At 40.1% G+C, this 25,031-nt stretch overlaps 1 protein-coding gene across 7 annotated transcripts in view; it reads right to left on the bottom strand.

Annotated features, from left to right (window-relative positions):
* BBX (BBX high mobility group box domain containing) overlaps window positions 1-25,031 on the bottom strand; it is a 134,213-nt gene that overhangs the window by 70,073 nt on the left and 39,109 nt on the right. For 2 of the 7 annotated variants that reach the window (XM_041463896.1, XM_041463897.1), the window contains exon 2: window positions 27-150. The exons of the other annotated variants lie outside the window; for them this stretch is intronic. The gene's annotated coding sequence lies outside the window, so the exon portion shown is untranslated. The remainder of the gene's footprint in view (window positions 1-26; window positions 151-25,031) is intronic. 7 annotated transcript variants of the gene reach the window in all.

Below are 25,031 nucleotides of genomic sequence, written 5' to 3'. Positions count from 1 at the left end.
TGTGACAGCCTCATGTAATAACCCACCTACACATCCTGGAAAATTTACAGGATAGGGCAACTACCCCATGGCAACTGGATAAGAAGCAACACAAAGATCTGGAGATGCAGGAAATCACAAATAGAAGAACAGGGCATACTTATGCAGTGCCTGAAAGAGTAAAAAAAAATAAATTATGTAACACATAGATGAAAGGAATAAACAATGTTACTTAAAAAGCCCTCAGACAGTAGAATGCTATCTTATTCCATATATAACCTCAATAAGGCAGCCCCAGCTATTCAGCACATAAAACTCCCCTTTAAACACCTATCAAAATAATCAAAATCATTTAAAGTTCTATAATACTATTATCCCATTGCCTAAATCGTTGCACTCGGCTAATTCAGTTAATCCATTAAAAGGGCATGGAAATTTTGGCCTATACTACTCCAGGCTCTTTCTAGGATGACAGTACTCTGTATATTCCCTCAGGTGTGTCCCATCTAAGAGCCCAGGTGTTAAAATGACACCAGCCAAGTTCGCAAAGCAGTTCCCCCAGGATGCTACACAACACCAGTAAGTCTACTGCTCTTTTTGCTGGTGAAATGTAAGCTAAAATTCTGCATGGAGATTTACAGTACTTCACTTGATAGAAAAGGTCTAAAGATCAAACCCACACAGCTTATAAAATTTTAAAAAGGTAATTTTAATTTCATACCACAATTTTTTGAAATTGCTTTAATGGAGAGCTACATACATACCAGTATGAGCTAGAAAGTCTTATATAATGGCAAACAACATGAAAGTGTGCAACTGAGTAGGCCTGTATTTCACTGATGGCAATTCACTGTAGCACTACGGCCACATTCTCCTGAAGCTCCGTGGATGTTGAAGAAAAATTCCTGAAGAAAACAAGCTACCAAGAAAATTTGTTCTTTGCCAGGAAAGTAGCTTGATGCTAGAAGACATTTCAGAGTTTTTCCTTAACAATCTCTCAAATAAGCTTTGACCTAAACCATCAAAAGTAAGCAGGGCTGTAGACAATGCTCCCATTCTCAAGCTCATATGCAAAAATGGATCACCACCTCGAGTTCTGCTGAACATAACAGTCTCTTTTAAGGAGAAAGAGACTTGGCTTATTTTTAATTCATAGAAAGACAATCACAGGATTCAGTAATGTCCACTTCTAAAGATCTAAAGCTAGAAATGTGACACGAGCTGCATATGAAAGATTTAGGTAAAAAAGTACTTTTGCGTTGTTCCTCTTAAAATACCATAACACAGTTATTTATTTTCATTCACTAACAAACCATTGTTTCAAGAAAAGGGCAATATTAAATACTAAATTCTGCTCAAGGCAGACCTAGCTTCAAAGCTGAACCACACTGCTCGGGACCCCACTCAGGGATAGAGAATCCACCACCTCTTTCACCACCCTCACAATGGAGGGTATTTTTCCTTATGCTCAACCCAAATTTCCCCACCTGAAACTTCTGACAATCACCTCATGCCTGTCCTTCTACTAGACATCTCTAAAAGGAGTCTAGGTCCCTCCTCCTCATAATGATCCTACAGATAGCTGGAGTCAAATGGAGCATCCCCTCAGCCTTCTCAGGTGAAACACAAGGAGCTCTCACAGCCTTCCCTGGTATGTCATGTGCTCCGACCCAACCCCCTGAGTAGTCCTCCACAGTGCTCCCTACAGTCACTCTGTATGGGTATTCTATCTCAGCTCAGAGCAGGAAAACCCTTCTCTCAATGTGCTGTCTACACTCCTGCTCACACAGCCCAGCCTACAGTTTGCTTTTGTGGCTACAAGGTCTTGCTGCTGAATTCTAGTCAACTTACAGCCTGTTATCTCTGCAAAGGTGTTTTCTGCCTTTCTTTTTGTTAAGTTTACTGGGCTCCTGCTAGTCCACATCAACTTTCTCAAGTTCCTCTGAATGACAGCTCCTGTAATCCACTACTTCCACCAATTCGGTGTCACCTTTGTTTTGCTGAGTGTGCTCCAACTTGTCATTTGTGCCACCAATGAAAATATTAAACACTGGCATCAGTATCAGCCCACAAGGAACACTGCCAATAACCCTCTGCCAGTTCCATGCTGGTGCAGCCAGTTTTTCACACACTGCACTCTATCCAACAATCCATCTAGGGGGAATTCAGTTTAGCTCCAGGGATGCTAATAAAAGTGTTAAAAAAACTTGGTATCATCAAAGTAAACAAGGTCCTCTGCTCCCCCTTTGCCACCATCTTTCTCTCTCCACCACTTCTTCACACTCAGGAAGAATTTGCCCATGGTAAATTCATGTTTAGCTGTTTCCTGTCTATTCTTTTTCTTCATGTGTCTAGAAATTACTTCCAAGAGGATCAGTGCTGCTGTCCTTTCAGTGATCAAGCTGATGTCAGTCAGCCTGCTGTTTCCCAGATGTTTCTTAGTGCCTTAGAGCACAATGAAACACCTCAGAATCTGATTTCTTCTGCCTGCATGATCCACAAGAACGATAACGCTGTTTCATTTGACCTGTGGTGACCTGAGATTACAACCATGCAACCTGTTTGCCAGCAATTCCAAATGCAGAAGAGCTGGAAATACTGGTATCTGGAGAACAAGCAGCACAGCTATAGTTTGCCTCAATCCTTCCTGTTTCTTTCAAGAAGCTACCCAACACTACAAACTAAAGCTTGCAAACACCTCTACCCTACTTAAAACAAAAATGTAAAAATCCATGAAATCTAAACACAGCAAGGTATTTTAATTGTGTTTGAAAATATGAGTCCAATTCAGTCCAAGCTTTCCTTTACATTCTAAATTTTAAAAAAGCCTGGTTTTCAACAGGGGGAAGAACAAGAAGTTACTGTGATTCTGAGGCAAGCTCTAAAAAAACCTCAGCAAGGAAGAGAACAAGAGGAAGCAAGTGAGCTTCCTCATCAAATAATGTGTGGCACCTAATGAACAAATCTAAAATCCAGATGTTTGCCATCCTGGGAGGTCTGCAGTGGACAGGTTATTCACAAGTCTATTGTTCTAGGCTCAAGGGTTTAAACACAAAAAAGTTTTCCCTGGAAGTCTAGGTCCCTGACGAGCTGGTAAGCAACTGGACAAACAATCACACATAATTTGCTCACAAAAACTTACCAGAATCAGTGAAGATTCCAAATGATGTCAATAAGATTGGACAGCACTTTCCAATCTAATTTTTAAAACAACTTGCTCTGTTTGCCACAGTTTGGGAGAAAACAGGTGGAAAGTCTTTGCAATACTCTAGAATTGCCATAGGATACAATAATTTGGCAGCTGTCTCTGGGGTGCATGAGTCTTTCACAAGCCTTGAATGGTGACACAAATAATCTCACTGCAAGAGACTCGTCAGCCCACTCAATAATCAAACACTTGAAATCACCTGAGACAGCTCTTTCTATGAGTAGTCTAGGTTTGCACTGAAACCTCCACAGGAAGCAGGGAGAGATTTTTATTTTCTTTTTAAGGAGACTTTAACTGGAGGGGCACTTTGGAACATAAACAGCTCTCTAACATGGCTGTGGATCCTTGCTTATTAAAGGCTGGGCGCTTAATGAAGCCCTCTCAGAATGGGTGGATTTCATGCGTATGTGAACTCGAACACACATCCGTCATTAAGCAGCAACACAGAAACACTGAGTGGGTCCTTTGTCTTCACCTCCTGATGCCCGTTCACAATGTATTACTACCCACATTGCTGGACCCTTTTTGTCATTTAATAAACAAATTTTAAAAAAAAACCAACCTCCATTAATAAAAAGTTTTTAAAATATGAGCCAACAAACCACAACTCATCTAGGCTCTCACCACTCCCAAAAAATTATCTCCATGTGTATCCAACACTTTCAAAAGACTGGGGAAACAGACGGGTTTCTCCTGAATACTCTGGGTACCAATGATGGCAGGCTTCTGTACACAAGCAAGTACTTGTTACGCAGTTTACGCTCTTGGAATGAGTACATCCTACCACCTATGGTCATTATCTATGACCTGAGTTCCTCTGCTGCTGTAAACTGCAATGCTGTGGTGAAGGAAAGAAGCAGACTTAACTTGTGTGGATGTGCAGGTTAATTGATCAACCTTACCTTCTTCACACTACTATATGAACTCAGAAGAGACACTCCGTAGTTCAGTGGGTTCTAAGGTCCTATTTTTCCATGATCAATATTAATACTGTCCTGAATTCTTGCTGTTTGGGATGTACATGAAGTTACAAGTTAACACTGCAGACAGCTCAAAAATTTCCTCCAGATAGGAAAATTTTTCCTCTGGAACATGAAAAGTGGAAGATGAACTCACATGTCTGTACTTCAACATCTTTTTCTGCTTTCACCGCATCAGATTAAATGACTCATCCCTAAAACTGGATTTGTGAAAACTGGCTCTTGGTAACTCCTCCTGATGTTGGCATTAAATACCTCAGTTTGCTTTATATCACAGTTAAATTATAACAAGTCAAACATTTGGCTAAAGCTTAGGAAGAGCAAATGAGTTCTCATCATTGTAAACATTCTCAGTACAAGGGCAAAGTCAGCTCACAGGAAAAAGTACACCACTTCCACAGTCAATTATCTTTAATTCACACTTCCAGTGCACAGGCCTGTCCCTGCAGGAGAAATCCAGAGATATAAGACAGCAAAGGCAGATTCCCAAAACATAAAGGCAAAGTATTCAGTATAAAACATTTACACGCTGAATATTTTCTTGAAAAGAAGGGTGCCTCAGGACCACCCCTGGCAGCAACAGCAACCTCCAGTGCAACACAACCAGCCAGGGGGATGATTTAAACAAAAAAAGCAAAAGAAGAACTGTAGGAAAACATCTGACGTAGGCATTCCTAAGAAACACTGAGGTCTGGAAAGAGAGCACTAACACAAAAACACAGGTTCCCTCTGCTGCCAAGTCCCATAGTCTGATTCAGCTCTTTGAGTGCATATGAAGATGTGTGAGTGAATATGAAAAGTATGGATAACATCCACCTTTTAATTCGGGAGTTTGTTGTTGTCCGTTATGAGGATATTGGCCTGTACTGTTTCATTAGATCTCCTTTTGGCAAGATTTTCTGGAGAACCCCCAAGAAAGTACCAGAGGCCCACAAAAACTGAAAGAAGAAGTTCTCTTAGTAAAATGGATTATTTAAACATTGGGTTCTCATTTTGTTTTTATTATTACCTATTTAAAACTCACATTTCTTAACCAACAGTCAAAGAAGTGGCCTCATGAAAAAAACTCCAACAGTCTGGCTCCAGCTGGGTGGTGAAAACTGCTCCTGTAGTTCTCAAGCAGAGAAAAACCAAAACAATAAACCTCCAGCCAACATAAAAAAGCCACTTCACAAGTAAGCCACACCTCAAACAAGACTGGATAGTTAAGATTACAGGTAGGCTTTATGGGTTTTATCTTCCTATCTTTATAACCACAGAGAAACAAAGATTGAAATATTGTTTTTCTCAGTTCTTTTGATCACTACTGGGAATTTTTGCTAATTGTTTAACACATACAGAATGCAGTACTTGTGAATGCCTCCAAACTTCTAATGAGCTTTACAAACTGTATTATTATGCGTATGCAGATATCCCTAGATGGAAATACAGATATAGGTTTAGACAAGATATATCTACATCTAACTATGTATACATGTCAGGTCCTAAACCCAATATTTTACATCCACCTGCTCTGGTACAGGAGAAGTGGCAGCTGTGCCCGCAGACAAGTCAAAATATAGTTTACTGAAATGAAACTATCAATACAAAACTATTCACGTAAAGAGAATAATTGCTGATGAAATCCCTTCCTCTACATTTAAGGAATAAATTCTCTTTGAATAGAGGAGACTTTTCCAATTTTTTCTGCTGAGGGGTACAACAATGTCACTGAGGTTTATCTTTTTAATAATGATTTGCTGTACAGTCAGTTTTCAATTAAGGAATTGATCATGTCCAAGTAATTGTAAATGATACAATGAAGTCAAAGATCACAAGATAGTTCCTATTTGCTGTAAATTTGGCTTACTCAAATGTGGCAAATCTGCTTTTAGTTTTTCTTGAAAGCTGATCAGACTCCCTTTTCTGTTTGCATTAGGAACCACAGCAGAGAGATTTAAAACTACAGAGCAGAACACTAACAGCCACCTTCCACCTTTTCATTTTCCTGCAGTGAACTCATTTGTTGCAGAAGGAAAACTATTTGTCCATCAACCCTCCCTCAAACTTTGTCTTGCTCGGAACATTCACCCACCACCTGGAAGAGAGGGGAGCAGAAGCCAGATGGACAGGACACTGACCACCCAGTGCTGATGAATAAAGAATAATGAGCAGCCCACAATGCACTCGAACACTAACTGCCAAGTCTCCTTATGAGCGCAGCTCTCTTTGAAAACACCCTGGTCAATACAGCAGCTGCCATCTCAGCATTCCTTCGATCACACTACCCCATGGCAGGTGAGTGGCTTTGTCACCCACATCTCTGCCTGCAGCTACCACGGGTGAAACACAGAGAGACACCAGGAGAGCTGAACAGCATCTCGGGCCCTTCCCTTCCCTGCATGAGGGACTGCAGGAAGCTGAGTGTGGGCAAACCTCCAATGTTCAAGAGGGACATCTGTGCAGCAGGGCTGACAAGTGCCTCCAGCTACAGCATCAACCTCAAGGCACTGGGGGTTTCCATGCTGCAGATTCCTTTCCTCACTGTGTAACTCAGAGCTCTTCCTACGTCACCGAAGTCAGCAGAGATTTCACTTGAAACAGCCTCAGCTGCCTGCAGAGCAATGCCAAGCTTGGGGCCATACGTGGCCTCGTTTGCTCCACAATGCCCACTCTCAGTGCACTGCCAGCCTCCTCTCCAAGGGCTTAAAGCTAGGGCCTCTGCACACCTTCCCATCTGCAAGGCTCACACCTGCAACAGTGGTGAACTGACTCCAAAGCAGCCCAAAATCATCAGGAGAGAATAAGATGCATAATAAATAAGCAAAAAAAAAACACCCAAAACAAACAAACAAATCACACCAAAACAAAAAAGGCCCTAAAGACTAACTCCTTCCAGTTATTATTTAGATGTTTGCTCTGAGACTGACACAACAGTGTCTGTGGAGAGGGGGAATGCGATAGCAGATATACTGGACAGCACGGACAAGATTATAAACAAGCTGAGTGTGGTAATCATCACATATAAAAACCCAGACCCACAAAACCATCTCTCTGGAGAAGAGAAGCAATCAAACCAAACAAAAATCCCAGGTTACTTTCTTTTCCACCTCCTGTCTTGTTTTGTTAGGGAAGCCCAAAAGTCTCTAGTATGATACCAGAGAAACAGTATACAAATATATAAGGTTACACCAAGCTTAGACTCAAAGCTAATTTAAATCAGCATGCATGAGAGGTAGGAACACAGACCATTACTGAACTATTGGTACTTTTGTATTCAAAGGGTTTTCTTATTCAACCTCAGACAATTTGAGATTGTGCCTTCCCTGCTTCATGGAAAAGCACCCTTCACAATGCAGATAATGACCTACAATACCTATGCCAGGTTATGGAAATAAAATCTTACAGAAGAAGAAAGAGCCAGAAAGAGAAAAAGCACATTGACAGCTTACATAATGCTTGAACACCTCTACTGAATCACTCTATGACTTCACTCTGGAACAACTGTTCACCACAGAGTCCCCAGCAAAGCCAAAGATAAACAAAACAGGTAAGTCAGGATAAATAAAATAAATACATTCAGGTTTGTAATTTCAGATTTTGTAGACTCTAATTGAGCATCCTGTATGCACTGTTATCATTTCGAGTGGATGTTCAATGAAGAAAGACTGACTTTGCTGTTTTTTTAAGTGCTATCTGAAAAGGTTCTAATGTAGTTCTTATTGCTTTGCACAATAAAAGCATACTGAAATGCAGTGTCTTAAAATGGTCTCACTGGAGAAAATATAAAACAAGTAATTTGCCAGAAATCAGACTTTCTACTCTGTTGTATTATACGTACAGTGAAATTACTCAATTGGAACAACTGGGATACAGTTTAACATGTACAACTTTTGCATTTTGCACCTCTATCAAATTTGTTTATTGTGCTATATACACATATTTACAAGAGTCAGGAGAGGGGAATTTTACCCTCAGAGAGAGACTTCTGAATTATGAATTGCTTTATGACATTAAATCCTAAAAAGATGCATCTCACAAGACCATTTATGCTGGAGCCTGCTAGAGCTCAGTGTTAAGATCCACTATACACAAGCTTTGCATCAGGTAAGAAAGCAATTACATCACCCAGTGAGTGTTTGGTACTTGACATTTTGCTTTCTCTGACTACCTGTGTCACATAACTTTTCACAGGCGATTACAGAAATTCACATCAGCAAAGAGAATTTCCTACTTTTTAGGCTATGGATGTTATCTTACATATACAACAACAAGCCCTTATTTACACAGGAACAGTTAACTAAAATTAACTCAGATGTTTTCAGTTCTTATTTCAGGCAGACTTATTTACTCTCAGATAGCTTAGGCTTGTTCCTCAACACCACAAAGCTCAGAGGACACCAGGGAATTACAGCTGTACCAAATGTTGGAATTTACATCCATGGCAGGTGACTGTCAGTGTGTCACAAAAACCAGGCTGATTTCTGATCAAAGAATCCACAAAGCTGAACCCTCATAGGACAAATAATTTAGAGAGTTCACTATTTTGATTTAGGTTAAATAGATTTATGAGCTTAGAAACAGGACTAAGTTACTGTAATTTGAGCAGCTGAGCTGTGTAGCTGACTATACATGCACACTTTGGCCTACAGCAAAAGCCAGGTCAAGCACATTTTTCCTCAGAAAGTCAAATGATAGGAGATTTGAATGGACAAAGTTCCAAGAAAGGGGATTTATGGAGTCTACTCACTTCACCTCACCACTGGGACAACAGCACTCCAGCAGAAGCTGCAGACACGAAATCAACAAAACATCCTTATCCCGTGATCTGCTGCAAGGTCCATCCCACTGGTGTTCACACCGTAACACCCACCAGGTGTCCACATTCCAGAGAGCACTGACCATCAAGAATTCTCCATATGTGAAAACTCTGCATGGTGTGTCCCACCACATGCCTGGCCACGTACCTAATACAACAGCTATCTCTTAATGCATCTCTCATGATGACACAAAGGGGGACACAGCAGCACCTGCTAAGTGACTGCAGTAGGCTGCCCACTGCCATAGGAACAGACAGCTCCCCTACTACAGCTGAAGTCTGAGATAGAGGGTTGCAGATCAGCAACACATTACACAGTCCATTTGTTCATAACTGAACGCACTGTTAAAAGGCTCAGACACATCATCAGATGGTGGCCAGATACTGGTGATCCATCTCATCCTAACGCAACGAAGTTGTTGCCAGTAGTCAAAAGCACACAAGGATTATCTGAAGTTCTGTGTGTGCCCCGCACACCTCAATTTATGCTTAAAGGAGAATGGCACAATACTGGATTGGCTGAGGCTTAATTTAAGACAATATTAAGATACAAGTTACAAGCTTGAATTGGAGGAAAATGGGGAAGCAGGCATCTTCCCGAACAGAGAGACAGTATTAGATGCCATAACTAACCAGCACAATCTTGAATCTTACTACCTATTTTAAGTCACAGGCCACAACCCCAGCAAGGCCACCTTCTCCAGCTGATTGACAGTATCTAGAGGATCTAGGAACTAGATCTAAGTTATCGATGAACTCCTTGTGCCCCCTGAGCTCTAAAACCATTACCTCTGGCTAGACAGGAATGAAATTTACCCACCTTCTTCTCCCATCAGGAAACTTGGATGAATGGCTACTGCTGCTAAATCCACTGTTAATTAGAGTATCCAGAAATCTCTAGCCAAGAGATTATTCCTGGGGAAGACATTATAGTCTAGAAATGCTGCAAGCCAGAGATGCCTGCTCAAGGCTGGAGCCAAGGGCTCAGAAGTCTCCCAGGACCCAAGCAGGCATCCTCCCCATGGGAAACTGAAGTGCCATGGAGACTCAAGTAACTGTGAACTGCACAGCCACTCCCAAGGCTCATCAGGATGCTCCTCACCTGTTGGCTTAGCCTGAAAGCAATGACCAGGCCTGCTAGTGCTTCAAAGTAGATCAAGTTTGAGAAATGCCATCAAACGTGGGAACTGCAAGCAGACCTGCAGGTGTATCCCTATAGCTACAACAGTCACAGAAGAGGCTCAGGTCCAGTACATGGACAGTACATCACTAAGAGCCACTGGTGCATCAAGAATAACCTCCCAGGAAAAAGCTTTTGTCAGGAGAGAGTTGTACAATAACAAAACTTTCCATGTTTCACATATGGTCTTCAAATACTGAAGCAACAAAATCCTTGACCTAAGATCTCACAGCTTAAAAAGAGTATCTGACACAGAAGCCAACCTCCAACTGGAAAACATTCTCAAAGAAGTCAGAGATCTGAGAACTCTCCCGACTCAGCACAGTATGTTTTATGATATTGGGTATAGCTCAGAATTACACAAACCAGAAAATGCAGTTCCCCCCCCCCCCCCCCTCATAGGGGCTTATCCACACGGACTGTCTGAAAATCAAACAGAGAGTATATAAGTAAGGGAAGTGAAATGCTCTTCACCATCGCCCCTCTCCCCCTCAATGGATCCCAAACCTTGCCTGGTAACTCCTAAGATAGATTTAAATCTAAGGGGGTGAGGGATAAAAAAGAAAAAAAAGGCAAAAAAGGGGAAGTAACAAAGGCACAGTAACACATCTGAATACTCACTGACTTGCTCATGGATCTACCAGAATTAGGACAGATTGTTGATACCTGCTTTACACTACAACAAGAAATAGAGTGAGAAAGGACTGAGAAGAAAGTGGGTTTATCCTGAGTTTCAAAAGAAATCTTCCTCCTTTCTCCACAGCTTCTCCCTTTGGGGAAAACATGACCAGGAGTAAAAAAGCTGCTCAGATACCAAATTGATAATGAATTTCAAAAAAACCCCCTTGTGTTTCATAGGTTAACTCTCTCATGAAACAGAATTTCTCTTTAAGACAAAGCTTGACATAAGGCATACTAATTCCTAATATTATCTATATAACCAGAAGCTACTTTTGCTTGCAGGTTGATATAGCCTGGACGTGTTACAAACACAGCTGTGAAACAGAAGTTGAAAAAGTACTCATATTTCCCTGTGTGTATTCCTGGGCCCAGCCTCTTTGCACTGCCGAATTTCCCCAAGCCAGCCTACGAGCTGCTCCCAGAGATGCAGGAGTCTTGCGGTTGACACTGTACAAGTCTGCCTGTACACTGGGCATAACAGAGCCACAGAATCAAGCCATCCCTTAGGTGTTGGACTTAATCATCCTTGTGGGTCCCTGCCAGCCCAGAACACTCAGGGCAAAGTTTGACAGAACCACGAAGATACAAAAACATTGGAAAGGGCTCAGATTTTACTTCCATAAGCTAAGCACCTGGAAGGGAAATTCTCAAGCCTCCTATTTAATATGCAAGATGAAAAATATATATAGTAAAAACCTTCATATATATGTTATCTTATATATATATATACACACAAACATATAACCTGAACAAACAAGAGACCACAAAAGAAAGAAGTGTAAGCTTTCTGCGTAATCTTTCACACTCCTACTTTACACTTCACAAGATGCATTTTCTTGTTAAATTTTTCTCCTTATTTGCAACAACAACCTACATGTTATTAAAAAATATATATAAAGACACTGATGTCTCAAATTCTGCAAACAGTAGTAATGAGAAGCATTTTAACTCCAGCATGGACAGACATATACCCTTTTATTATTCTGAATTGTCTCAAAATCTCACCTGGATTTATTTAACTACATACATTCAGTGGAATGTTCTAAAATAAAAATTCTGCACTGACAACCTGGTATTTACTAATGAATAGAGAAAGTGTATGTAGACAAAATTGCATTAGGAGAAAATATCCTTTCCCTCAACAGGCACTCCTAGAAGTAGTGATGCAAACGTGACATTTCCTGACTCAGCAGACAGGCTCCCTGTCAGCGCTGTGTTTAATGACAGAAAGAGTCCTGCTAGCTCCCAGTGCTATTCCCAGGCCGAGCCAGCAGAACAAGCAGATAAACAGATCGCAGTCCCAGCTCTGTGACACCAAAGCTGCCTACGAGGTTTTGCCTGCAAGACCAGTTTCTGTGCATGTGACCCATTTCCCTTTCTCCCACACTGAGCCCAGCAGGATAGCAAAGCTGCCAGACAAGGCAGAATCAGGCCTATCAATTACAGTAAAACCATAGGAAGAACCCAGTTAACTATGCACCCCCAAGCTGAGCTGTGCAGGATAAACAATGCACATTCCTATCATTCTTCCAGCTTTTGCATTCAGCAGATTTGTCACAGAAACCCTACAAACAGCCCACAGCCAAACCTGTCTTTTTTTTTTTTTTAACCTGATTTTTTGCCAGGAATTCCTGAATATTCTCTTCCGCCTCCCACCAATGTACTTCTGTAGTTACTCCACACACCAGCCACCTTCAAGGCACATTTCTAGTTTTGCAGAAGCATCTTGGTGGAATGGACAGACAGGTGTCCAAAACCACTGCAGCATTCCCATGTCTGGAACTTTAACCACAGCATTTAATAGCCTAAAGTAACTGTGATTCCAGGTGGTTATTGCTTGGGAGTACAATATATCTTTCAAGGTCTGCCACGTTCAGCTCACTGGGATCCTTATCTTGATCCGATTTTCTTTTAATGCCAAAAATAAATTGGCAATGAATACACTCTCAGAAAGAAAGAAATAAAACTATAAATCTTCTCCATTGTTTTGTTTTAAAATTATCTGACAGATTTCAGTATTAAAAAATTAAAGCTCTTTTACAAGAGACCGGGAAACAGTACAGTGAAGAGAAAAATTATGACTATTAATTCTTCTTAATCCTACAGAACACTATTAGATACTGAATGATGATGCACGAGGGGAAGAAGGGAAGAAACATAAAAAATGTTAAAATCTCTCTGAACAAAATATCAAAGCAAAAAGCAAACAACATCCAGAACACCAAATCAGAAAACCTCCACTCCAAAAACGACAGCATAGCAAAATACTCAACATTAAAATGTATTTTTCTAAATTGCAGCTGTCAGCTTCTATAATCAACTAGAATGGCTAAATCTATTTTCACACCTTGTGATTAACCAAATTATAAAAAATAATCTAAATAATGGGCACAGGATATTAAAAAATATCTATGTCTATAAAATATCTATGTCTAGACACCTTCCATTTAGCATTAAGAAACTATTTTACCCCCAAACATGCTGCTCCAGTATCAGTCAACAGCTTTGCAGTTTCTTTACTGGTGCACAAAAATAAAATCTCAGAACTGTTTTTCTAAGAAGTTATCTTCAACTTTTATTGGATTGACTCCCAACAGAAGTCCTAAAGTATAAAAAAAATGTGAAAAACCTACACCCTAGGCAGTTTGAGAATCTGGAAAAGCATAGAAATGTGTACAAATAAAAGGCAGAAAAAATATTTTACTAGTTAGTGCAGATAAGACTTGTTTCTCAGAAGGTCTACATTTACCCACATTGTGTGCATTTTGGAAGACTTTATGCATACCCTCTATCAGGCTTTCCATTAAAGCCATCCACACCGAGAGCAGCAGAATTAACCCATACAGAAAGGTTCCAATCAATGTAAATTACAAGAAAACAATCTTTCTCCAAACATACCTGGTGCATTTGTATCCATACACATTTTCAGTGTATCAGCTCTGGCAGAGTCAATGGTCTTATTGAAAAACACCACCTGAGCGAGATTTCTCTTTCAAACTAATTGGAAGGAATATAGGGACTCTCACAGTAAGGCTGCATTCTTCACAACCCCTTCTCCAGTCCAATTTTCTTTCAAAATGAGAAGCACTGCATTTAAATTTAAGAAATTAAAGATATATTAGGTATGATTGCAAGTACACAAAGATCTATTTGAAATTAGACTTACAAGAGCTGGTTTCAGGTAAAAACAATCCTAGCTGGTTTTGCTATTTTATCTCAGGAATACATCATTAAAACTATACTACGGTACCAAGTTTTGCAAACAGATTACATAAACTTGCTATAAATGTATAGATTTGTGATGCTTTTGGGATACTTGATAATTTTGATCAGAGTGTGCCTTCAGTACATTTACATTCCTATCCTTCAGATTCATGGAAATTATGCAGAATAGGTAAAAGCAAGGCAGCCCTCACATAAATTTGGGTGCAACAACAAGGAAGCATGCTGGGATGGGAGCTTCATCTTCCTGTGGATCAGACAGGAGTTTGCTGGCAAGAAGACAGGTAGCCCATATGCCTACAATAGGACCTCATGGCTTTCCAAAAAGCTACTAACTACCCTGTGAAGAGTCACAGTAATGCAGTATATAAGGAGCATTAGGTGTCAGGTAGGGATTATTATTCCCCAATGCCAAGTCATATATTTGTTTCTGTACTATACAGCAGAAATCAGCTTTAAATTCACTGCAGAAGTAGCTGTTTATGATGTAAAAAATTCATTGCTTAGGTACTCAAAATTAGTTGCACTGTAACAGCGAGCAGTCAATTACAAACCACTTGAAAACAAATCAAACTTACAAAGGGTGAAAAACATCTCCATTTTTTTTAGGAAGTGCTGATGTCTTAGGTGCCTACTTGCTTTGTGCAATCACTCAGATGTGCGAGTATTTATATTAATATGTGGTAACTGAAAGCGTCTGTAAGCGTATGTAAGTACTTTCTCCCCACCTCATGAAAGGCATTTACAGATACCACAGAGCTGTTTTTTACACAACATTATTAATGGGAATGCTGACAGAAAACCAAAGCCACCTGAAACGGCTGAAGCACAGCATTGTCTTCCTCTCCATCAATACCACACACAGACCAACTCAACCATCATCATCCATCAGCCCTGCATCTATTCCTCAGTGTGAGTTCCAACACCTGAGCATCCCAAGCATATTAAAGAAAACCACGACTGCTTCGGGAGATTGATGCAGCAGCTGGTCATGACCCTGACAATGATTTCAGTAATTACTGCTTTTTTATTAGGAGTTTCAGAAAAGTTGCTTTTGCTCTAAAATAGTCAAGCTACTTAGGAATGGATGCTGTTTCCTAAAATCTGTCCTTCAGTACCTGTGAGTATGTAAGAAGGGCTGGAGTACCTGGGTTGTCTTCAGAGGCTGGCAAATACGCCAGTGGAGCCCCAGAAGATGCCCATCCTTCTGAAGCAGTATCTGGACAGTAGTCAGACGATCGGGATGGGCAGTTGATAGCCGGGGAAAGGAAAATGAATGCCACCTTTCCCAGCAGTGCATTTACACCCTGCCTCCCCACTTCCTGTTGTCACCAACTCGGAAGCGTTAATATTTGGGCTCCATTTCAAATACACAAGTCAGCCCTGAGGTCAACAGAAGGGAGCTTTGGTGGAGAAGCTATGCCTACATGTAAATATTCTTAAGATCAAGACTTAAGAGCTGTGGCTTTTGACCTCCCACTTGCTGCAGCACTCCTGCAGACTTTGCAAAATTTTCATGACGCGGGTTGCACACAGAAGTCCCTTGTCATACAAGCTTTTTTTTTAGAATCTGACTTTCAGCAAAAGGTGCAAGCCAAAAATAGTAAGTATTATTAGTAGTGATATTATAAAAAGGATAAAGACCATGGGATGAAGAACAGATTAATTTCGTCTTGAAAAAAAGAAATCTGGAAAGAAAACTTTTTTTTCCCCTGACACAGCCTCTGATTAAGGGCAGAAAGTAAGGGAAAACTGGCTGTAAAAATCCTGATTTCATAGAGGCTGCTCCAGAGGAGCAGAGTCAGAGGGGAGCACAGCACACTCTTAAATATCACATCTTGGTGCGCAGCCAGAAGATAGATATGCAGAAGCCAAAACATAGCATGCTACTAGTTGCCTAAAGGCAGCACTAACAGGGACGAGTTTCAAAGTGGTTCCAAAACTCCATCAGGAGAAACTACCTTTGCTCTATGGGGCCAATCACAGGCAGCAAACCACATAGCTGGGCAAGCTGTTATCACTGCAGCCCAAATGGAAATTGATTAACTTTTCTTTAGAGGTACTCACTAAAGAATACAAGCCTGCAGGTTAAGACCAGGCAGGGCTGTGAAGGTTCTTTGGCTATTTTTGTAGTGAAGAACAGTATTTCTGTCCTACTATGAGGTGGTAATACCCAAATCCTTTTCCTAAAATACACATGTTCCGATCACATTGCACGTCAATGTGCTTGTATCATCTCATAATTAACTGTATATTAATATTAATAAAATTAATTACTGTATATTAATTAATAATTAATATACAATCATTTCCATACTTAAATGTAGTTAACCATTAACTTGCATTTGTAGACTGTATTTGCTGAACAGCATGATATTTTCCTTCATTTCTCAATGCTATGTAATCATGGAGTTACAAACCTTATCAGAATGCTCAACTAAAACACCTTTTGTGGGGGTGGGAAGAAAAGCCACAAATATCTTCTTATTATTTAAACTTTTTAAAATAAAAACCACAGTTTAAAATAAAATTTTATCAGGAAACGAAATAATTCAATGTGGGACTACTTATTTACTCCAAACCCCAGTTTCAGTCCTTGTGCCTACATCTGCATACGAAAAAGTGACATCAAGACAACTATTCAAGTTTCCACCTAGATTTCCTTACTATGCCTGATCTGTGTGTGTACATGTCTATTAGACAAAATAAAGAGCATACTTTGAGTCTCCAACTTAGCATAAATATAATTTAGTTGGTTCTTACATAAGAAAAATTTATTGTTACCGTATTTTAAAGCCTTTGCAGTAATATTCAGTTGTGAAAAAAGAAAAATACAACAACAATACAATGTAAAGAACGCTATTCAGTATTTTTTACCCATTCTAGCAGTGCAGATAGTCAACAGCAGAACATCAAGGATGACTGGAAAACCGTTGTATACACAAAATTATGCATATTCAATTGTTGGCTGTTTGGGGGGGAGGGGTTGGTTTTGTGGTGCTAGGGGTTTTTTTAAGGTTTAGGTTAGAGTTTATAAAAAAAATTTGTAATTAATAGCACCTAACAGGTTTCTGCAATCACATCTTTAGATGTTCCCCTGTAGTCTATCCCAAACTGAAGTGCTACAGATCTCTGCTAAATTAAAGTAAGTGCTTGATGCAGAAATGTACCACAAGATAAACAGATATAGCCCATCAATCACCTGGACGGGAGAGTTATTATAAACAAATAAATATCTAGCACTGTATTAGAAGTCTGATTTGCTGCTTCTTTACAACTGAGAGGGAAAAACAGTAATACTTCCGAAATCCAGAATAAGTTTCAACTAGTTACCATCAGCATCCCACTTTCACAAGGGATCTGCCCATCTCTCAGGCTGTAAAAGCTCTGCCACAGATAGTCCATCTCTTTGGAGACTTCATCTACAACTTGCAGCTGCGCTAGAAGGGCTTGCCCACTGCGAGGTGTTACTTTTATGTCTCTAGTACCACCTCACATAGAGTTTCGGCCACAACTCAGGGAAGCAAGCCTTATTAAATAAACACAGATTCTTTATCCCCTCTCTAATTCACATGCAAAAAAATATGTCATCTTATCCAGCATGATGCATTGGCACAAGCATCAAGCAACTGTTTAGTTGCACACTACCTGGAAATACAAGGCTGGAAAGGACACAGACTGAGATTATGACTGATTTCACAGGAGTCTCAATAAACCAGTGAAGTTAGCACTGGTATCATCCTAAAATGAGGTATTAGTAGTAACAGCTGCAACTTAAGCATTTCAGCAGTCTTTTTCCATAGGTTTCCTATTGTGCGAGCTAGGAAGGGTAAAGAAGATGGCAGGAGTTTGGTCACCATGGGAGAATGGTGACCATGGCTGGGGAGAATACTTGTGCACTGTCGCGTGCCCTACGCAGTTGGTACACAGTGCACTGGAACAGGCTTTGACGCCAAATCCAACTCTCAGCAGTACAAAAAGCATTCTCCTCAAAGCAGCTTTGGGAGGATGAAGAAATCTAATCCTAGAGGGAACCCTGGTGCCCATGTACAATAGAAATCCCACCCACAACAAAACAATTTTCTGGATGCACATCAAAGAATATGCCCTCTTCAGAGTGAACACAAAATACACCCAAATCACAACTGTGTCAATACTGGCACTAGGAAATGAAACCTGACTTCTAAAACTAATGCTGGGAAAGACTCCAGGTGACAGAAAATTCATGAGAGCACTAGTGCAATGTTCCCTATGCTTCAGATGATGGTAATACAGGTATAAATCTTTGCAAAATACAATGTCAGGGTATGAAGATACCATGAGGTTTTGCAGGACAAATTAAAAGTTTTGGGAGTTCTTGTTTTAAGATACATTCAGTTTACAGTTATGTATTTCAATGCATGAAGGAAAAAGACAAACTTTCTGCAAACAGTCCTCAACAGCATTTCAAGTTCTCAGTTAAATCTTGCTTCATAATCAAATGCTTGTATTTAAGGTAAAAATAGGAACGGGTAAGAAATACCTGAAGTTTTCCTTCTTAACCCTAAATGCAGTAAGTTGCTTAATCAGAACTGCCATACAACTGCTTCAAACAAAATTATCTTCTTTCAGAAGTTTCTCAGACGCCCAGAGAGTTTGTTTTGAGTTTAGGTTTTCTTTTTTTTCCCTTCCCTAAATAAACGCAGTGCAATGTTCATTATCTGTCTCGGCATGACCATTCTCAGTACTCCCTTCCTGGGGTCTTTCTACAACAAGACATATAATTACGAAGCATGCCTATTAACCATTCTGAACACTGACTATGCTAAGGGCTGGGACAAAGAAGTATCAAAGGGACTGGCTATTCCATCACCAGATCCCAGTTAGTGAACAGGGCAGGCAGGCAAGCACATCGGCAGTCTTCAGGGAAACATCAGGGCCTTGCTCAGCCTTTTCCCTGCTGCTTGACTTGGCTCAGCCACTTCAGAGAGGAAGCTGAACATAAAATATGCCACCATCCTTCACGCTCCCAGCCTCTGCAGCAGCCCAGCTAATTCCTGAAATGCTAGATATACTCAGAACTCATAACCTGTACATCCCAGCATGCCACTTGGGGCCTAGAGAATGAGAAGAGGGACAAGGCAGAGGCTAGCAGAGATAGGACCCGTACAAATGCACACACATGAATGCCTCTCCCTTTACACAGCTCTAAATAAAATTAAGGCTCTCATGTCATTTCCAATGCCAGCTTAGCTCAAGCATGGTAAATTTCCAATTCAGCTCATTCACCTCACTTTGATCCATGCTGCCTTCTATTCATATCTACAACCATCACTGATAGCAGCAGAAAAAGCATAAATCCAACAATAAAACACTTTTCAGAGTGAGAATCTGGTCAGAACTACAGGATTAGGTATTTTTTCCTTTAGTTTTTTATTTACATTTTATTAGCCTCAAATTAACATGGTGCAGCACAGTTTTATTTCTCTTACAGCACGTAAGAGATCAACGCACTGAACAGACCCAAACCAAATAAGCTTAAATAGATGGCCATTATCTTTGCTCCTGGCCTTGCCCCTACATCTTCCTTCTTGGCCTTTCAATTAAACCATGCAAGGCATCTCCTTAGAACTACAGCTTTTCAGTAAAAAGATAAAAACATGGAAATCTCAGAAAGCAAGTTAAACAGAACACTTAGCATAACAAAATAATGACACAGCAACAAGACAGATGGAAATTATTTAAGCAAATGCCAAAACCTAATTTCTTTTTTCAATATTTTTCCTCTTCAATTCTGTCATAGTTTATTTACAACTGATTAGTGTAAATTACAGGTTATGCAGTTTCCCTTTAGACTAGTACAAAATTTACAAAAGCTTTTAAACCCAATCTCAAAAACAGGGTCTTGGGGCAGAAAACAAGGTAAGGAGGAAGGGAAGGATGCCTGTGCATATGTGTCAAGGTATACATATTTGGAAAGAAAGAGACAAGGGATGTTCGTATATATTCATACAAATAACTGTATTACATACATATCCTACATGCATAAATAGAAAGTAACTGAAAATCTCATACAACAGCTGCTTTTATATCATGCCTTTGTGACACAACCAAAGAACTTAATCCCAGTATGTCACTGGGTAAACATAACCCTCAAAAGAAACATGGTTTGGGGTCAAGAAAATTCTAGTCCTGGCTTGCAAAGACTCAGTCCAGAATTATTACATTTTTGGAAGCTAATTCAGAAGAAGTTTTGGACTTAACAACAGGACTTCTGTATTTTAGTGAGAAATAACTTTAGCTGAAGAAAACTTCCAAACATGACACTCCCACTGTGCATTAAGTTTAAAAACAAAATTAGCTTACCACAAACACTGAAGCACTCAGACTTCACAGTTTCAAATAATAACATAATACCTTCATAGATCAAGCCCTAGATGAGGACCAAGTCTTATTGCTATGAGATTCTTGGCTTAAAAAAACAGTTTTGAATTAAAAAAAATCAGCCATGGGCACTATTGTCTTATCCAGCACATACTCTGCACCAGGAACTAGTCACATTTAATGGCAACTAGTGATTCATTATTACATCTCAGAAATAAAAACAGATGTGAGGAAACATATGGAGCAACATCAGAACCACCTCACCACCCAACTACCTTGATAAAGGGACTACACACTTACTACAGACATTGGCAGACAGATGCTTACACAAGTAAAGCATTGTCCACGCTCTCTCTAAATGACAGGAAGATTATTTAATCCTGAGTATCATAAGGTGAGTGGACCCTCTACAAATGCAACAAAATTCGTAGCATGTTTGTAGGAATTCTGTCTCGGCCTTAACCTCAGTAGTCTGTTTACATTTTTCCCAGTCTAACAGGATTTGTCTTGCCCACCTACGAGATGCAAAGAAGCGGCAAAGACAACACTATGCTGCTGCTGGTTTGGGTAGAGTGTTCAGTGAGTTTTCTTTTCATGAAACTTTGCAAAGCAAGAGCCAGAGCCCCCTCACAAACCCAGCGTCACTTGCAGTCTAGTCAACAAGTAATACAACTTGTAAAATGAGCTTCTTCATATGTTTGCTGCCTCAGTGAATCCAGCCTGACCTTATGGAGATTAGGACCCTTGTTTTGAAAATCAAACTTATCAACAAACATCCCAAATTAGTGATCCATAGAGTATTACTACCCTGAACTACTTCAACTCAAACTTAAAACCACATTAACACTTCCATCAGTTGGGAGATACATAACCCATTAATTTTGATGCATCTCTCTCAGAACGGACCCAGAACAGCCCCTCCTTCCTGCACCAGCTCTTCAGACTTCTTTTCAGCTCTGAGTTTATCCACCAGCAGTCTAAAGGAGTCATCTAGTGGCCACAAACAATTCCTGCAGCCTCACCAGCTTCTGTAGTCCAGCTGCCAGGGCAAGACAAGGTTTTATACTGCTTAAAGCACACAAGCAGGGACAGGAGTCCACTGCAGGTCCAGTATCTGAACCATGGCACAGCCCTTGCAGCCTTGCTCATGATGTTCCCTGTTCATGTTCCTTAGTGTGTGCTAGATACTCGTTTCCCACCTACAGTCCATGTCAAGGCCAAAACCAAGTTCTCTCCTTATGCTCGGGAGGAGACATGGCTGTATTACTTCTAACCCTTGTGCATCTGCCTGTTCCTCTTCAAGGGTGAGCAAACCTTTTCTGAGTAAAGTTGCCGCCCTCAGGAAGCACCAGTTCAGGTGACGTGGATTAAATTGCTAAGCAGCAGCAGTAGCAGGGCAAGTCAAAGGATCTTCCTGGGCCCACATCCCTCCTCTGTGACAAACCTACTGCGTAGGCTTGGACAAAGCAGATGGGTGCTTAGGTAAGGTCTCTCAGCCATGGGAGAACCAGCTACCTAGTAACATGTAAAAGAGAGAACCATAATAGATTAAACAGGTATCTGAAGTATGAGTTAAAACAACGCTTTGATAAACAGTATTAACATCTATAAAAATCTTACTAAGCTTCATAAATATTTGCAATCAGTTCTCTGTACAACTCCAGCCAGGTATGCTACAGAAATTTAAGTATAGAATTTTTTATGAAAACATCAAATATTCATTCTTCAAATGAATGGCCATTTCAACTATGCAAGAAAGTGAAAAACAAAAAGTGGTACTGATTTTTCATAACAACACCTTGGTTTCAAAACAAACTCAGATCCATTTTTTTACTCTGTGTTAATCTGTGTTACCTGTTGAATGACTGAACTGCAAACACCTAAACACACCTTAGGCAAGATTGTCTTACACCTTTTTTTTTTTTTGTTCCTGGAAATCACTTTGCTGCCACACTAATGCCAGATTCTGGAAGAACATATTCCTACTCCTCCTTCACAGACTAGGAGTTGCTATTTGCGTATTTTCTCTTGGGATGTCTGCACTGTTGATCAGAGGTGAATCTAATACAGTGAGCATCAAGTGCTAATCACCACACACAACTTTCACATCATTTTATAATACGTCCCCTTACGCTCTCCCATGTGGTTTAACATCCTATAACTTAATCCCAGCAGCAGCAGCTTCCCCTGCCCAACCCAAAATAAGGAACCATAGGTTCTCCAAACCTTTCAAAGGAAGCCAAAAGGCTTCCTTAAATTCATACTTAACCTTCCTTTGATTCAGAGCTTCCACCTGCCTCAATCACCTCAATCACAAAGCTGTCACCTAGCCTTTTCCATCAAGCCTATGCATCATTCAGGTACAACAAGTGAAAAATGCTATAAAATGCAAATTATCATTCTGGTATGGTTAAGGAGCTCCAACCTATTTCAATCTGCAGCTGAAGGTGGAAAACAGTGGTACCACAACTATACATAGACATGAAAGAAAAAAAATTATCCTTGCAAGCTCTAATGTCAGAATTAAAGAGAGAAGATTCCTTCAAAATGATGAGGGCATGAGCATCAGCTAAGTGATGTTTAAAGCTCTGATCCCAGCAGGCAACACCTCCGCCTTGCTGTACATGTCTAACAAATTAAGTGTTGGTCAGATTCGCCCTGTGTGGAGGACCTGCAGAAAGACTAACTCTAAACCATATTTATTTCTCCAAGATGGGAGACACCTTATCCTTTTAGGTCAATAAATCACGAAGAGCTACTTCTCACTACTCACTGCTCAGCAGTCCAGTCACAAAGGTATCTGGAAGTGAGAAAACAGTCCTGCAGCACTCAGAGGTTTGTACAGGCACTACCCAGATTTATTTCTCTAGTTCTTAAACAGGCCTAATTTGTATTATCAACAAAAATAATGTCAATATTTTTTAGCCTTAACTAGCCAGAATCATATGAAAGGTAAGACCACTTTTAAGACTTCATATAACACTGACTTTATTTGGATTTTTACTTAGAAACAAATTTAATTCACTTCAACTTAATTTCTTTATCTATGTACTTTAAAAATAAGATAACTCTTTGGTAACAACAGTGAAAGAGTGGGTTGACTACTGATTCTAACACAGCATGCCAAAAAATGTCACTGATGAGATCAGTAGCAGGCAGTACCAGAGGTCTACTCATGTCTACTGTGTTTGGCCAAGTCTTGTTGTCTTGTCTCATGTTTTCAGTGAACTGCAAGAGTGAATGGGAATCAGGAATAGCCACCAAAGCTCATTTTGTCCTGTTACCACAGCAAAGATGCACATACTTTTTCTATTACATACATATTCATATATACACATACACAAGTGTTTATAAGTATAAACTTGTATTTTCAGTAAACTTTCAGTAAATATTTTTCTGCAGGTACATGCAAGATAAAAGTGAACACCACAGAGTAGGCCTGTTCTGCAAAGGCAACATGCAGAAAACAAAATCAGTGGCAGACTTAGAAACACAAGAAATTGCGTAAGTACCACAGCCACTCTTTAAGTCCCTCCCTTTGTGCATTAACATTAAAATGGGAAGCTCCTTCTGAACCTTCTACTTCTTAATATGCAGATCATCCAAAGCATGATACTTCATACAAAACAAGCACTTTATTAGTGCTGCAAATACGTACACTGGCATACTTCCTTTTGATAAATGGTTTATGATATTGACCATGCTTCTGCCACCCCAAAAGACAGCCATAATATGCCTTTTCTAGAGGTCTTACCACACACAGACTACCTGGGAACTTTGGTTAGCTGGGTAGCTGCCTGCCCCCTTGCTCCCCACCAGCTTTGACAAAGGGAATATATTACGTTCTTTAATCATCTTCAAGAGATGGCACAATGTTCAAGAATTAATTTTTAATAAGGTATTAAAAATTATAAATAAATATATAAATCACGAAGGCTGACCATCTTAAAACAAACACATTACTGACTGAAGCCCAAGCATCTCTACAGCCTCTATTTGCACCTTCATTACTCAGCAGAAATGTGCTAAAGAGTTATCAGTCAACTGAAGATGTCTTTCTCTAAGGACCTGCAGGACAAGCTGAAATACCTCTTAGAACTGTCAAGAGCAAAGGATTTATCTGCTTTTATATGCATTTGTCAACTCATACTGCCGAAAATGTAGTCACAAGCAACGTTGCAAATTGATGATAATATTTAAAGTACATTCACTTCTTATGAAAGCTTACCCAGAAAGTACCTATTTTATCCCTGCCTAACCACCACTTCAACACATCAATTTGGATTCCTTGTCTCACTAGAGGTCCCCCAGAAAGCTGATGTCAGTACCTGCAGCAAACACCTCCAGGTGCAGGTTCAGAATTCACAGAGCAGGGACTCAAGTCAGATATTCAGTGAAAGCCCAGCATCTAATTCAGAAAACCTCTACCAGAGTCTTATTCCTGTGATCATTTTGAATAAACCATGAGCCCTGCTACAGATGGGAAGGCCTCAGTCGTGTTGTTAGAATATACCATTGGTTTTTTTTCAAATGGGACCCGGCTAGCTGCCTGCGTTACTGGAGTCTTGAAGAGAGAAGGAAATACCTGAAATCTCATAACACTTTACTGCTCCTGACTAG

This window comes from Pyrgilauda ruficollis, unplaced genomic scaffold, assembly GCF_017590135.1.
Source record: "Pyrgilauda ruficollis isolate IOZ18807 unplaced genomic scaffold, ASM1759013v1 scaffold17, whole genome shotgun sequence".
Classification (NCBI taxonomy): Eukaryota; Metazoa; Chordata; class Aves; order Passeriformes; family Passeridae; genus Pyrgilauda; species Pyrgilauda ruficollis.
The sequence above is the reverse complement of the archived record's forward strand: the minus strand, read 5'-3'. Positions and strand labels throughout refer to the sequence as shown.